Raw genomic sequence first — 17586 nt, forward strand, 5'->3', positions numbered from 1 at the left:
TACTCAAAGAAGGGGCAGTGGTATAAATATGAAGACAGTAGCCTCTTCACCTCTCCTCCCATCTCTCTGCTCATATCATCAACAATTCTCAAAGAACTGAACTAAGGGGGAGTGGTCCGAGGCTGAAAGGAGACCCAGCCTGTGAAATTTACAACAGCATACGGCAAGACAAAACCTTTGCTTTAAAGTTGACCTAGCTTATTAAATTAGATATTAGCTTGCATATTACTCTTTTATTTTCTTTTGTAACTGTAGTGGGTGGCTGCCCCACTCCTATACTAGAGGGGGCTCCAGCAGGCCGGAGAGGCTGTGTAGGTGGGCTAAGGTGCCAATCAGAAGCTGAGTAAGAGATAGCCAATCAGGGCCAGGCTCAGTCCTATATAAAGGCTGCCCAGGAAGGGAGCAGGTAGTCTCTCCTAGGTCTTCAGAGTGTGAAGGTGTGCCTCCTGTGTGAGGGGATTAGCACCAGGGATGGGGCAGGCAAGGGGAGCAGAAGGAACTCCAGCCTGGTATCTGCCAGGCTGCAGGCCCCAAGGGAAGGGCTAGGTCAGTGCAAAGGGGATGAAGGGGAAGCAACCTAGGGAGAGAGGCAGACAAGGGGAGAGAAGGAGGGCAGGAAGGCTGCTGCCAAAGGGTCCCTGGGTTGGGACTCAGAGTAGAGGGTAGGCCTGGGTTTCCCCCTTGCACATACACCCAGCCCTTGGATGTGACGATAGTGGACTGCACTGGATCTCTGGCAAAAGGGGTTAGACTTTGGGGTGTGGTTGGCTGCTGTGGCTGGGTGAAGTGAAAGACTACTGATAAACCCCTTCCCCCTGTAAGGGGGTGAATGAGGACTAGGGGGCACTGCTGGAGGGCAGTGTCTTGAAGAGGATGCTGCAAGAAGGGAGCAACACAAGTCTAGGCGCCAAGAGAGGGCGAGAGATGGACAAGGCACCAATGGCAGAGGGCACTCTGCATGAACTGAGCTAATTCCCAAGGATGAACAGCAGGAGGTGCTGTGGTGGTGAGTCCCAACCCTGTCACAGTAACCAATCCTGACTTTTATGCATCATCACTTAATCTATCTTTCTGTAGCTAACAAACTTATCTCATTGTTTTATCTTAACCAGTGTGTTTGGACTAAAGTGTGTGGGGAAACTCCATATGGGATACAGGGCTGGTGCATATTTCATTTTCCTTTGATGAAAGTGTGGACTTTCTATGACATTTGCATTGTTCAGTAGTGTGCTGGACTGTACAAAATGCACATTTCTGGGTGAAAGTCTGGGACTAAGAATTTGCAGGTGGTCAGAGTGCTCATGTGTTTAACTGGGAGTGAATTTTGTGTGCTGAAGGCTGTGTGAGAAAACCCAGGAGTGGATGTTCTGAGAGCACAGCAGTGTGAAAGGCACCCAGGCTAAAGGGTTAAGGGGACACAGCTGTTCAACAGTCCAAATTGTACCCTGGGTTATGTTACATACACATCATCCCAAATGTCTGCCACTAGAACCTTTATATCACACTACATAATCTTGTTTTCTGTGTATGCTACAGAAAAGCTATTTTATGTGTTTAAGTGAGTTTTAAAACTTTTTAATGGGATTGGGACTTGGTTTTATCCTTCCATCTGTAACGCCAGGTGCATTAGCTAATTAGTGCAGCTGTACAGGGCTCAATTTTACTATTTGTAAAAATGTCATGAATGTTAAGTCTGTTGCCTCTAGCCATGGAAGGACACGTCATGAGTGCTGTGTGCCGCACTGGGAAGATAGAAATCTTCTTCTTCCAGTGGGATAAAGCGCTCATTGCTAGCCCTGTAGGACTGAAAGAGATCAGACTTGAATGCTGTGACATTTTTATGGCTAGAAGAGCCATCACCAGTCTCAAGGCTCAGAAGGAAGGGGTCGGGGAGAGATGCGAGGGGGTTGTGGAATAAAAGAGGGTGTTAACATTTGAGGACAGAAGTGGGAATGTTGACTTTTTTCTTAAATGGGAGGTTTGGAATGTTAGAATAAGTCCCAAGGAGATGGATTAATTGGCAGAGGGCCGGTGCAGTGCTCAAAGGTGAATGATAAAATCCTTTATCACATGGCTTTGACATTTGCTACATATATTTGATAGATACACACACCATACATGTACATCCCACCCACTTGTTCCAACATGGCTTTTAGAGGGTGCTGCCTGACCCCGATTAGATAGCACAGGGTTTTAAAAATTGAAGGATATTACTGTCACAGAAGTTAGAAATAGAAGAGGAGACCTATTAGCCCATGCAGTACATCTTGCTAGCTGTGAAGGATTGTTCCCCTAAATTAACTAGTGATTTGTTCAGCCATGTTTTAATTTTAGCATTTCAAGATGCAAATTCAGTCTTCTACAATGATGAGCTATCCGAGGAAGTATTTTTCCCTCTGAGAGCAAAAAATCTGTAGCTTGTTTTGCAAATCTGTTACTGTATTTTGAAATCATTTACCTACCACCTGGGAACATTACAAATTTGACATATGGCACTGTTATTGCCTGCCTCCTGGCAAAAAGTGTAGAGCATCTACATGAAATGAGAGCGTGGAAAAAGGAGCATAGTGCTCCTCCTAATAGAGCCCATGCTCTTAAACTGTTCCTGAACTACTAAACCAAGCATGTGGGGAGGGTCCAACATTTTCACTCTAGGATGCTTACAGTTAGGCATCTAAATCAGTAGCCTATTTTTCAGAGTTGCCTGACAACCATGGAAGTTTTTGGTGCACAGCACAACTGAAAACCAGGGGCATTATTTTTTCTTGCCTAACTAATAGGTGCCCAGTTTCAGGCATTCACTTTTGAAAATGCTGGCCAAAATACCTTTCAATGGCCAAAACTAAAATAATTGGGTTGTCTATAAAACATCCACATGACTTCAAAAAAGGTGGGGAAGGTTATGACATGATGTTACACAGGATTCAAAAGTTATTTCAAGACCTTTTAACATCCCACCCAGTTTACTTTTTAAGTTAATCAACCTAAAGCTAGTCTGGGAGTTACATAAGAACCTGAAGTGTAGGCAGATTATAATTTACAGAAGAATACAATTGCTATAAATATCACCGATACTTAAGCTGATATCCTCTGTCTCATTCCCTTCAATAAACTACCAATCTAGATGGTTACACATACCTGTTTTGGGGGCATTATTTTAGTGTCTGATTCATTTTGCTAAACAGATGGAGTCAGTTGAATGAACTGGGTAAATCTGGAGAATAAATGACAGCATATGTCTGAAGTGGAAGTATATACACTGATTTCAGTCAGCAACTTTGTATCCAATCTAAATTATGGGTGCATTTGAGTAGACTAGGAATTTACAAAGCTCAGTCATTTCCCTTATCTTACAATATTATGAATCTGATATTTTAGCACACTCCTGAAACTAACTGATGTACGCCTTGTCAGAGAGAAACTGTATTTATCTGTATTCCTTCATGATCTCTTATTTTTCTTACCATTTCTCTTATAAATTGGCATTCTGGTCTTATCTAATACAAGGTCACAACAGTCTCTTTCACAGCTGTTTTCTGCTCGCTTCGCACTATCCCTGCTTCTACAAATCTTGCGTTATTAAAGCTAGAGTTAGCCCAACTCCTGCTCAATATAGAGGCCTGCATCCAAGTTCCCTTTATCTACTTCCACAGCATGAAAGGACAAGTGGTATGGCAAAAAAACCCCTACAGTGGAATCTAGCATAGTTTCACATTAGGGAAGCAAAAGCGCATCGTCAGAATGACAGTAAGATCAACCAATGGAACTTCCCTTCTGTATGACAAACAACCTGCTTTCTCATTCCAATCTGAGCCTGGAATGGAGACTGACAGAGCACAAAATTATGTGGTTTATATGCATTTTCTCAGGGTAGCCTGGGAGGGCCAGGGTGTTAAGAAGATTAGTGAAATGGGTTCTCTCTTAAATGTATACAGAGATTATTTTTTAGGGTTTTTTTTAAACAGACATTTCTGAAATCATTTTCCCATGCATTTCCCAGCAGCAATAAGGTAATAGCACATAACTGCTTCATCAAAACAGTCTGATCGTTATGTATTTATGCCAAACACATAAAGCATTTGGCTGTGTGTTACTGAGCTGCTTAGGCCCAGGAAAGTTAAACATAACATTATACCAAACTCACTTCTAGCAGATGCTAGCATAAAGCCTCAAGTGAGCGAAAGGCGTGCTGAGGGGGAGTTACAGGGCCAGTTACCATCTCCACTGGTGTAAATCCATGTAGCTCACTGAAGTCAATGAAATGACTCCAAATAACACCAGTGCCTCAGATCTGGCCCATAGTGTTCAAGATTTCGGCAACTGCCTTTTCACCAGCAAGCTTGCAGGGGGCAGTGTTGCCCAAAAGGCCCCGTAGTTAAACCGACCTAACCCTCCATGTAGAAAGCTCTATGTCCGCAGGAGAGCTTCTCCCATCGACATAGCTACCACCTCTCAGGGAGGTGGATTAGCTACGGCAATGAGAGAGCTCTCTCCCATCAGCTTAGAGCGTCTTCATTAACACACTCCAGACATGCAGCTGCGCCAGTGCAGAGTTTTAAGTGTAGACTTGCCCTTAATCTGTGCCTGACAGAGGCTTTGTCTACACTGGACTTCCGTCGGCAACACTTTTGTCACCCCCTCCCCTGAAAAGCTCCGGTGTAAACAGTGCTTTACTGGCAGGAGAGTTCTCAGCTGCTGTTTGTCAGCAGCAACAGTGGGCACCTTTTAACAGCAGCTGTAGCGGCACAGTTGTATCCCTAAAAGGAGCGTAGTATAGATATAGCCTGAGTGACTGGATGGACTGTGATTTAAATCGAGGGTTGATTACACTATCCATCCAGGACTTGAAAGATAAAGACTTAGTCAGATAATGACTGGCTTTCCCACTGGAAGTAGGAGATAGATATCATCCTTGTAATAATGCATTCTGATAGCCAGCATTTGTTGGCGGCAACCCTATGACTTCAGTAGCCACCTTCCCAATTGTAGCTACTTCCTGAGGGGAAGAGAAAGGGGAAGTGTGCAGATAAAAGGTAGGGGATCGATACTCAACACATTTGGAAAACAAAGCCAGCATCAGTCAAGCAAATTAAAAACTGAGACAGCATGGGGAGTGTCTTACATCCCTGACCTTTAGAAAACAGGACTTCTCTTTGAATTTGTATCAGCATCCCCAGAAAGTATTCATGATTAAAGAGCTTTTTCCCCCTCTACATTTAACAAGTATATTCAGCCCCCACCCAGCTTTTCAAGCTGACTTTTCTATGCAGGTAATGATCCATTACACAGGAGAGAGAGAAGACCCCAGGCTAGTACTTAAATGGAAATGCTGTTTCTTTAGGGTTAATGGCCATCAACACATTTTAAGTCTTCCTTCTGCATTGTAAATATGCTCCGTCTTATATTGATTGCAAACTGACCAGCAGTTCCACTGCAAAGCAAAGAGGAAAGCAGCCTGGAGCACACTGCAGGGAAGTCGTCCTTATTTCTTTGACAAGGGATTAATCCTCCTACTGTCATGCGGGAAATAAGTCTTTAAAAGTGACACTGGGGAAGAAAAAAAATCAACATTTGGGTGGGAGTGGGAAGACTGTCTCTTCTTGTTAAGTGAAAATTCCTTAAAGCTGGCCAAAGGCACATAGCCACTTTACTGTCACATTTTATTTTCTCTTTTATATCAAAGGTAACAGATTTGCAATGGCAACAGCTCAAGCAGCAGATTCTCTTATGGCCTAATATTTGAATGCTGGCAATAGGAAACCTGACGCTATTACTGAGCACAGGGTATAACAGGATCTAGATGACTATTGGTGTTCTGTCCTATGCAGTGTAGTTGTGGCTGTGTCAGTTCCAGGATAATAGAGAGACAGGGTGGGTGAGGAAATACCAAGCTTTAGCGTCACACAGTGTTCAGGTACTCGGAGTACCTTTTCCGGACCAGAAGAAGAGTTCTGTGTGGCTCGAAAGCTTTGTCTCTCTCACTAACGGAAGCTGGTCCAATAAAAGAGATTACCTCCACCTCTACCCCCACCCCCCTTGCGTTCTGTCCTTACATACATTACAGTACTGGATTCCTGGCAGAAAGCTAATTTGAAGGACCACAAAATGAAACTCAATGGGCCTGATTCTGCTCTCATACCAGTGAAATGCCATTGATTTCAAGTCAGTTATTCCTTTTACATCAGTGTAACTGAGAGGAGGCCTAAGGCCTGTTCTTCCCCTCATCCTCAACCTGCACCTGAGTTTCATTATTTAGATCTCCAGGAATGGGGAATAAACACTTTCCCCATTGCTCTTATTTTAATATGTAATCAGAGGGTATAGAGGAAATAACATACATTCTAGACCATTGGAATCTAGTGCTTTAAGCTGGGAAAGGAGCTGGATTTATTTCTTCATGCCACACCATCCAAAAATAGCATCTCTCCAAATCAGCAATTTAATGCTAAAAAACAATATTTACTTTCCATTCCCCCTCATGAATAATGGAGGACATCTGATTTCCTGTTCACACTGTCAGCACTAAGATAAACAGCAGCAGTTTACTAGCAAGTGTCTGTGTAGGGGGTATGGGGAGGGAATATTGTAAAAATAATGGTGCAACCCTTTCCCTCTTGCTATTGCAGTAGCTTTCAATGCATTGTTTTCACAGTTGTACTTTTACTAGTTAATTAACAAAGGGATGCATTTCTATTTCTGATGCACATACAGGGCCAAATCTTGCCCCAGCTGTTACTGTGTGGGGAGCAGGAATGTTGCAGGAATTCTGTAGAGACTTGCAGGTAAGATGTGCTGCATAATGCACTTTGTTGCTACTTCAACAGGAGCTGTTTGCATTCTTGGCTAGCATTTGCACCCGACCGTGGTAGGCACACCAGGTTACTCAGGCCGGACTGGATACACACCCTAGCTCTCAGACCTGGCCATTTCCACTTAGCTAGATGTCTCACCTCTCTAAAAATCAACCCAGTGTTAGGCAGAAGTCCACCCTACTACTTTCACCAGTGGAGAAGAGTCTCCTTAAACCCTCTTTCTCTTCAGCAGACCAGAGAGCAAGGGGAAGATCTGTTTCTCCTTATTTAGACTTCATGTAACTCTTAGCAGACTTCCATTCAGCTACCCTCTAGTTTATATGGTGTACATGGGAGGATCAGGTGCACAGTAAGTAATGTTTGTGGAAATACCATTCTTTTCAAATGCCTACTCAAAGAGGGGGAAAACTTGACTTAAGAAAAAATGTTTAACTTTATTTAACTTGTAGAATGATGTGAGCATCTTGAATGGAAAACCAGAGAAACGAAGAGTACCACCAAACGGTTTTGCCCCTTTTGCTGGCAAGGCCGATAAAACACCTTCATGACAGATTCTGTATTGCCAATCCCAAACATTCAAAAAAAATAATCATGAGATTTTAAAAGAATTAATAAATTTGGGGTCCATTTTTTCTATCTTCTGGGTTTTGAGTCTTTAGGATACAGTCAGGTCACGTTTTTCAGCTCTTCTCTGCAACCTCTTAGCCTGAGGTCTAGAAATGTATTATCTGCCACAGATCAACATGATTCCACAAGCTGGGCTTTTAAGAAAACACCAACTCTTGGTAAAAATAACAAAAGTTGGCAACATTGTAGATTACAATGTTAAAGATTCAAATCCATCCACACACATAGATAAATCAGGCAAAGATCCTCATCTCCAATGATATCAGAGATTCCTGGTCAAACTTGTTGCCACTGATCTGCTGGCTAGGAGGAAATGTCCTGGTCTCTAGGGCAGAGTAGTATTAATAAGCACTGTACTTTTCTTAGTTTAAATGAATCGGGGAAGACCCTGCACTGTTTCACACACATGTGCACAAAGAGGTAATGTACAAAATGTATCCCCCTTCCCAGGCTTTGCCTTTATTCTTAGCTGAACTAACAAAGCCTTGAGTCAGGACTGTACTTAACAAATACAAAAACCTTGACCTGAGCTCCTTCCTGAGTTGGCTTGTCCCAGGGCTTTTCTATGACAAATGTCCTGTCTCTCATGGGTGGTGGGTAACATAGGCTGGGGGACAATTTCACAAAGACAAGAAAAAAATTGAGTCAGATCAGTTGTGGAGAAAGAATGTAAACCGGAAAAAAGTGAATGAGAATTGGGAACTGTTTCAATACATTTTATTAGATGCTCAAAAAGTCACAATCCCACAATCGAAAAAGAAGGCCACACCGGATAGAAAACAATCTGGCTTATAGGCAAAGTGAAAACATCTATAAGAATGTTTTTAAAAATGGAAGAAAGGGGAAATTGATAGTAATGAATGTAAAGCTAGGAATTGTAACCAAAAAAAAGTGCAAAGGGAAACAATATAATGAGAAATGTATGGCTGCCAAGTTAAGGACAATGAGTTTTTTTCAGTATATTAGGAACAAAAGAAATCCTAACAATAGTATTGGTCCATTACTAGATGGAAATAGAATTCTCAATAATAATGCAAAGAAGTCAGAAGTGTTCAATCAATACCTCTGTTCTGTATTTGGGAAAAAGACATATAATATAATGACGAAATATTTTCCATTACAACAGTAACTCAGAAAGATGTTAAGCAGCAGCTACTAAAGCTAGCCATTTATATCAGCAGATCCAGATAATTTGCACCCAATAGTTTTTAAAAAGCTGGCTGAGGAGCCTTATTGATTTTAAAGAAGTCTTGGATCACTTGGGTAAAGTCCAGAGGACTGGAAGAAAGCTAATTTTCTGCCAATATTTTTTAAAAGGTACACATGATTACCCAGGTAATTATATGCCTGTCAGCCTAACATCTATCCCTGGCAAAAAATGGAAATAAAAATTACGAAATAAAAATTTGGCTGATACAGGTAACAATGTTGATGTGACATACTTAGACTTCTGTAAAGCATTTGACTTGGTAGGTACCACATGATAGTTTCATTAAGAAACCAAAATGATACAAAATCAACATGGCACATATTAAACAGATTAAAAACTGGCTAGTTGATAGATCCCAAAATTTAACTAAATGGAAAATCATCACTGAGTGGGTGTGTTTCTAATAAAGGAATATCCAGTAGAGACCTCTGTATTTGGCACTGGTGAGATTGCTACTGGAATACTGTCTAGTTCTTGTGTCATCATTCAAGATGGATGTTGATAAATTTGGAGAGGGTTCAGAAAGCCACAAGAATGATTAAAAGATTGGAAAACCTGCCTTCTAGTTAAGGTGCTCAACTTGTTTAGCTTAACAAAGAAATGTTTAAGGGGTGACTTGATCACAGTCCATAAATCGTAGATGGGGAACAGAAATTTGGTAATAGAGGGCTCGTCAATCTAGCAGACAAGAGTTTAACAAGATCCAGTGGTTGGAATTGTGCTAGACAAATTCAAACTAAAAAATAAGGTGCACATTTTTGACAGTGAGGGTGATTCACCAAGAGAACAATTTACCATGGTAGATTCTCTCAGTAGAAATTTTTTGTTCAAAATTGAACGTTCTTCTAAAAATGCTCTAGTTCAAACAAGAATTAATTCAAGGAAACCCTATGGCCTGTCTTATATAAGAAGTCAGACTAGATTATCTCAATGGTCCCTCCCGGTTTTATAATCTATGAAAGTCTACATCCACTCACAATTAAAATCCAACTACCGTAAAAGGTCAGACATGGAAAGATACATGTAACTGAGTGGAATGTAGCTGGTTATTTCCACTTCAGCTAATACATTAATTCAAGACAGATCAAAAAAAAAAGAAGCCAACAGCAGGCTTTGAAAGGGGCTACATCTGATATTATTTTAATTATTCTGCATTTTAAGTAACCCAATTTAACTAAGTAACCCAAGTAACTATCTGATATGAATTCATCAAACAAGCGCCTGCATTCTAAACTGTATCATGTGAAAATAGTCAGAACTGTCCTCATTGGAAATGCTTTTGACCTCCACATGGGAAAGCATGAAGACTGTATGATTCCCCATGGAAAAAAATTTGCAGAGTTGCTTTCTTAAAGCTGCATGGCTATACTGAGATGTCCAACTCCTGTGATGCCTGTAAGTATTTCATCCTTTAACTATTGTGGGAAATGATGTTTGCAAGACCCCATCAGAAGTATGGAAAATGTATACAGCTGACATTCACTGGGTCTGTCTGAAGCTTGAAATGCAACCCCTACCCCACAACCCTTACTTTAAATATTGAATCACAGTCTAACCCCAAGTTGCTCATGGGGCTGTGTGCTTTTGCTTTGCATAGGTATGACAACCAGCTCAGATAAAAGCTTTAAAAGGAGGGAGCTCCAAACAATACTTCTAAAGGAGTAAATAATAAGAGCAGAAAAGGAGAGAGGCAAATGAGGTGTGATTAATACCACCCAGTTCTACAAACACACACACAGAAGATTTCCCAAACTTTTGTACCACTTGCATTGAAACATTTTGAAAGCACACATAATAGATCACTTGTCTTCATATTATACACACTTTAAAAGTTTTTATGTATTTTCATGCTTACATAGAAAACTTCCATCTCTTTTTTTCAAAGATAATTTAATCTGATAGTTTGTGAGATGTTTAGCTTTAGCTCACAAAATAGCAACTATTAGTTAAAACGCCCAAAGCAAATACAGCGAGATCTGTATTAAGCGACCACTCTAGGGAACAAAAATCGGTTGCCTGATGGAGATAATATTCCAAAAAAGGAGGAACAAAACTTTATTTAGTACACGAGAAGATACTCTGCAGCAGCAGCCTCCTGAGAAGTTTCCCTGTAGCTTACTCCAATTGGTGGTAGTATTAAGAGCGTTGAGCTAATGTACAAAATATAGAGCGGATAAAAATTACTGGTAGCATAAGCAGATTGTTCCACTACAATCAATCTAGTTGCTGTGCGTGCTTAACTCAGTTGACACTGATCCAGAGTTCAGTAGGTCTATTACTCCTTTTTAAAAACTTTTTAACTTTTTAAACTTCTTTCTTTAAACTGAATTTTTTTAATTAAAAAAATTAAACTCATGCAAAGGTATAATAAATCATTAGAGGCTTGACCATCCCATTATTTGCAGACATGTAACGCTTACTGAAGTGAACAGAGGCTGCATGAATGCAATTGGCTGGATACCTGATCGCAAGAAGAACTGAGACCATTAAAAAAACCCACTTGATTGAACCACTAAGATGGTTAAACTGAGTAACCATATTGCTCTATCTTTTGACCTTCCTCATCCTATCCCAATCCCTAACTGATTGCACCACATTTAAAGTGAGGCCATTATCCTGTAACTGGATCTGCTAGTGTGGGACCTTGCGCCCATTCAGAACCTCACTGAAGACAAGATATCTTACAAACGAAGGCCCCCTTGGGAGAGGGACCATATCTGTCTGTTCTATAAAAACCTAGCATACTTTTGGGTTCTGTAAAAAGAATAAAGTAATAAAAATACAATGAGAAAGATCTACTGTAGGTAAAGTCCCCACTAAAATAATCATACAGTAATAGGTGAGCACTTACCTGGACCTCACCAGAGGGCTCAAGTCATCTCCTCTGAAATGGAGGATACAAAATTGACCCAGCAGCTTTGACACCAGTTACTAAAGGAGAAAAAAGAATAAAATATCTCAAAGGCACTGAGTGATAACCATCCCAGGCACCTCCAATGTGAACATACAATTGCACCAACATTGCAAAGGTACAACAGAATCTGATCCCTGATCATTTGCTGAGAAGGGGAGGGAATCTGTTTTCATTTAGGAATGTGACTTTAAGACTTGTTACCATCTCTATTTGTTTGTTGTAGCAAAGTGTTAATCTGTCCCAGAGAGATTTGGAAAAAATATGCAGCTGCAGAGTAGGACATAAATGGGAAATTACAAAATGTTTCTTTATGCTCTTCTGAGTTTATCCCTTTCTTTTATGACCACTGCAGGAGTTAGAATTGGGGTTATATTTACATGTGTTTTGATTTGTTGTCTTTGCCTATAACTGTAGGTGCTGTTATAACCTCCATTATAAGTGGTATCTGAATTGGTTTCTAATATTATCTTTTCCAATTTAACATCATGTTATAATTTTTTTACAGTCACCTAGAGATCAGAAACCTACATTCCAAAGGCCATCAGCTCTGTGAACCTCAGAGCCACAGTGTTTGCTAGTAAATCATAGCTACAACCAAGCTGTCCCTAGTTTAAAGGTGAGCAGTTCCTATGTTCTTTCATAACTTTGTCTGACCATTGTAGCTCCCAGCTGCACATTCTGACCATAATCTAGATCTCTAAGATGCCTGATAAACAGGTGCAGAGGTCTATCAGGAAGGTGTGACACTGTCACTTGGCACAGATTACTGGCCTGTTTATGGCCTCAAACATATGTGGAATAACACAGCAGATAGGCAATATACAAAAACCTGTAGAACACTTCAACCTCCCTGGACACACAATAGCAGATTTAAAGGTAGCCATCCTGCAGCAAAAAACTTCAGGACCAGACTTCAAAGAGAAACTGCAGAGCTTCAGTTGATTTGCAAATTTCACACTATCAGCTCAGGATTAAACAAAGACTGAATGGCTAGCCAACTACAAAAGCAGTTTCTACTCCCTTGGTGTTCATACCTCTTCTGCTAGAAGAGGGCCTCATCCTCCCTGATTGAACTAACCTCGTTATCCCTAGCCTGATTCTTGCTTGCATATTTATACCTGCCTCTGGAAATTTCCACTACATGCAACCACCGAAGTGGGTATTCACCCACAAGCTTATGCTCCCTTACGTCTGTTAGTCTATAAGGTGCCACAGGACTCTTTGCAACTACAACAGATAGGGTTACCAGATGCCCTGATTTTTATAGTCCTGTTTTGGGGGGCTTTTTCTTATATAGGTACCTCTTACCCCCACACACACACTTCCTGTCCCGATTTTTTTACACTTGCTATCTGGTCATCCTAACAGCAGATCGACCTAGAATGTGTTTGGCGGAACCACCTGATCAACATCCTCTACAGCAAACAGGGAAAGATAAAGAATGAGATCTCAAAAATGGATACTCTCATAAAAAACCAACCTTCCACACAAACTTCCTCGTGGCTGGACTTTACTAAAACTAGACAAGCCATTTACAACACACACTTTGCTTCTCTACAAAAGAAAAAGGTCACTACACTTTCTAAACTACTACATGCCACAAGGGACCACAGCAATGGTTCCCTCAGCCCACCCAGCAATATTGTTAACCTATCCAACTATACCCTTAGGACAGCTGCTTCTGCTGGGCTATCTCGGGGCCTCTCCTTCTGCCCCTCCACCCCCACAAACATGATACAGTTCTGTGGTGACCTAGAATCCTATTTTCAACGTCTCCGACTCAAGGAATATTTCCAACACACCTCTGAACAACATACTAATCCACAGAGACCTCCCTACCAACACTACAAAAAGAAGGATTCTAGGTGGACTCCTCCTGAAGGTCAAGACAGCAGACTGGACTTCTACATAGAGTGCTTCCGCCGACGTGCACAGGCTGAAATTGTGGAAAAGCAGCATCACTTGCCCCACAACCTCAGCTGTGCAGAACACAATGCCATCCACAGCCTCAGAAACAACTCTGACAACATAATCAAAAAGGCTGACAAAGGAGGTGCTGTTGTCATCATGGATAGGTCGGAATATGAACCAGAGGCTGCTTGGCAGCTCTCCAACACCTCTTTCTACAAGCCATTACCCTCTGATCCCACTGAGAGTTACCAAAAGAAACTACAGCACTTGCTCAAGAAACTCCCTGAAAAAGCACAAGATCAAATCCGCACAGACACACCCCTGGAACCCCGACCTGGGGTATTCTATCTACTACCCAAGATCCATAAACCTGGAAATCCTGGGCGCCCCCTCATCTCAGGCATTGGCACCCTGACAGCAGGATTGTCTGGCTATGTAGACTCCCTCCTCAGGTCCTACGCTACCAGTGCTCCCAGCTACCTTCGAGACACCACTGACTTTCTGAGGAAACTACAATCCATCAGTGATCTTCCTGATAACACCATCCTGGCCACTATGGATGTAGAAGCCCTCTACACCAACAGTCCACACAAAGATGGACTACAAGCCATCAAGAACACTATCCCCGATAATGTCATGGCTAACCTGGTGGCTGAAATTTGACTTTGTCCTTACCCATAACTATTTTACATTTGGGGACAATGTATACCTTCAAATCAGCAGCACTGCTATGGGTACCCGCATGGCCCACAGTATACCAACATTTTTATGGCTGACTTAGAACAATGCTTCCTCAGCTCTCGTCCCCTAACGCCCCTACTCTACTTGCGCTATATTGATGACATCTTCATCATTTGGACCCATGGAAAAGAAGCCCTTGAGGAATTCCACCATGATTTCAACAATTTCCATCCCACCATCAACCTCAGCCTGGTCTAGTCCACACAAGAGATCCACTTCCTGGACACTACAGTGGTAATAAACAATGCTCACATAAACACCGCCCTATACCGGAAACCTACTGACTGCTATTGCTACCTACATGCCTCCAGCTTTCACTCTGACCACACCACACAATCCACTGTCTACAGCCAAGCTCTGCAATACAACCGCATTTGCTCCAACCCCTCAGACAGAGACAAACACCTGCAAGAGCTCTATCAAGCATTCTTACAACTACAATACCCACCTGCGGAAGTGAAGAAACAGATTCATAGAGCCAGAAGAGTTCCCAGAAGTCACCTACTACAGGACAGGCCTAACACAGAAAATAACAGAACGCCACTAGCCTTCACCTTCAGTCCCCAACTAAAACCCCTCCAATGCATTATTAAGGATCTACAACCTATCCTGAAGGATGACCCAACACTCTCTCAAATCTTGGGAGACAGGCCAGTCCTTGCCTACAGACAGCCCCCCCCAACCTGAAGCAAATACTCACCAGCAGCCACATACCACACAACAGAACCACTAACCCAGGAACCTATCCTTGCAACAAAGCCCGTTGCCAACTGTGCCCACATATCTATTCAGGGGACACTATCACAGGGCCTAATAACATCAGCCACACGTTCAGAGGCTCGTTCATCTGCACATCTACCAATGTGATATATGCCATCATGTGCCAGCAATGCCCCTCTGCCATGTACATTGGTCAAACTGGACAGTCTCTACATAAAAGAATAAATGGACACAAATCAGATGTCAAGAATTATAACATTCATAAACCAGTCGAACACTTCATGTCTGTAATTGTGTGACTAGAGAGATTGAAAGTTGCGATATTACAACAAAAAAACTTCAAAACCAGACTCCAGAGAGAGACTGTTGAATTGGAATTCATTTGCAAATTGGATACAATCAACTTAAGTTACCTTGCATAATGACTTAGCCACTCCCAGTCTCTATTCAAGCCTATTTCCCCTTGTTTTTTCCTACACCCCCCCCCCCCCCCAGACATTCTTGTTAAACCCTGGATTTGTGCTGGAAATGGCCCACCTTGATGATCATACACATTGTAAGGAGAGTGATCACTTTAGATAAGCTATTACCAGCAGGAGAGTAGGGTGGGGGGAGAACACTTTGTAGTGGTAAACACCCATTTTTTTCATGCTTTGTGTGTATAAAAATCTTCTATACTTTCCACAGTATGCATCCGATGAAGTGAGCTGTAGCTCACGAAAGCTTATGCTCAAATAACTTGGTTAGTCTCTAATGTGCCACAAGTACTCCTTTTCTTTTTGCGAATACAGACTAACACAGCTGTTACTCTGAATCCTTTTTCTTTTTGGTTTTGTACAGCATTTGCTCCCTGGACATCTGTTGTAATATTTTTGTAAAATTGCCATATTTTAAATGTATATTATATATTTGAATTGTGTTAACTCCAATGTCCATGTCACAAGGAATTTTCCTTTAAGGTGATGCTATCACTCAGTTAAAGGACTTTGCTAGTTTATTTGTTAAAAAGAAAAAAGTTGAATACACACCACATGTATTAAAATCAGAGGGAGCACTTCATATACTCTACTCTAGAGCACATTATTAATTTTGAAACTATTCATATAGTCACTTCTATCCTTATAATACAACTTCTTTCCAAATCCAGCACTACTAGGTTTCAACCTTTTATATTTAATCCATACGCTCTGTAATTATAAAGAAATGAATATTTTATTTCCTATTTTATGATAACCCCAGGCTGTTTAATTTTAGAACATGAACCATATTTTAAGTAATGCATTAAAATGTAATATATCAACTAAAATGACTTGGCTTTCTAAATAAATGGATACACAGAGTTTGATCCTTAAGGCACTTTCTTCAGGGACTGTGCTTCCACATAGTTCCCAATTACTGTTGTCCCCGAACAATGGGGGATTCACACTGCAGAGCTGTTCACCACATAAGATAATCCAAGCTGTGTCAATACTACATTATAATGGGGAAAACCAAGGGGGACAGTCACACAGAGTAGCTCCCCCTCACAAGCCCTGCCCTTTCCTGTCCTGTCTCACCTGCCCATACCCAACATGTACCATGGCAGGGGCTCCTACACAGTCTGGGATAGCAAAGACAATGTCATAGAGTTGGTGCTTCCATCCCTTTCCATGCTTCCAACCCACATCTGTCCTGCATGGATTCTCTCCACCCATAGACTTGAACAGGGGAATTGGACCCTGATCATCAAGATCTTGATCCAAAGCCCACTGAAGTCAATGGGAAAACTCACATTGACTTCACGGGGCTTTGAATCAGGCTCCTATTCGTATAGACACTATGTGGAAACCAGGTAACAAGACCCTGTAAGGATAACTAAATACTAACAAAAGCACAAGCTCACAAGCTGGTCTTGAAAAATCTCAAATATTGTGATAAAGCAAACTAGCTATCCTATTCTACAGCAATGGTCCAATACCACTCTTGCAGTATTACTACTGATGTGTTTTGGATCATTACAGCCATTTTTTTTATACGTGAACTTAGCTTGTGTGCCTGGCTGAGATCACAGTTTGAGATGGTGCAGCTTCCAGGAAAAGAAAAACCAAAGACACAGCAGAGGACAACTCTGTGATCTTATGTCTAGTGACTTGTATGTTATGTTCTTTTCATCATTTTAGTCATTCATTTTCCAAATGTATAGGAAATGCCTGTCCTGGTCTTTAGACACTGTACAGTTAATTAAAATGCAAGCAGACACTTGATAGGTCAGAAATCCTTCAGTGCACCCATACAAACTTCATTCCTCTCCATTTTGTAACTTTTCAACCTCACTCACTGAAAAACGTGGGACATGTCATACAGCATGCCCTAAAGGTCAGTAGATCCTGGCTTCCTTTGGCAAATCCACACAAAAGATTCAAGAGCTTTTTTTCCTGGTCTCAGATAAAGGCAGTAAGCTGATATGTTCCCAAAACAAGCCCCTTAAGAAGAACAGCATTAGGCCTAATCATGTGGATTACTACATCGCTAGTCATTAACAATCCCTCTGCAGATAACAATAAGCAGTGATAGGTCTCAAGTGATGTTAATGTTCTTGTGGTGAGATTACAGTAGAACCTCAGAGTTATGAACTGACCAGTCAACCACACACCCCATTTGGAACCGGAAGT

General features: G+C 41.4%; 1 protein-coding gene across 7 annotated transcripts in view; it reads right to left on the minus strand.

Moving 5' to 3' along the window:
* Positions 1–17586, minus strand: part of TMEM108 (transmembrane protein 108) — a 386458-nt gene that overhangs the window by 261470 nt on the left and 107402 nt on the right. For all 7 annotated transcript variants that reach the window (XM_073333193.1, XM_073333196.1, XM_073333192.1 and 4 more), the window contains one exon: positions 11501–11580. The gene's annotated coding sequence lies outside the window, so the exon portion shown is untranslated. The remainder of the gene's footprint in view (positions 1–11500; positions 11581–17586) is intronic.

This window comes from Lepidochelys kempii, chromosome 2 (assembly GCF_965140265.1).
Source record: "Lepidochelys kempii isolate rLepKem1 chromosome 2, rLepKem1.hap2, whole genome shotgun sequence".
NCBI classification, from domain to species: domain Eukaryota; kingdom Metazoa; phylum Chordata; order Testudines; family Cheloniidae; genus Lepidochelys; species Lepidochelys kempii.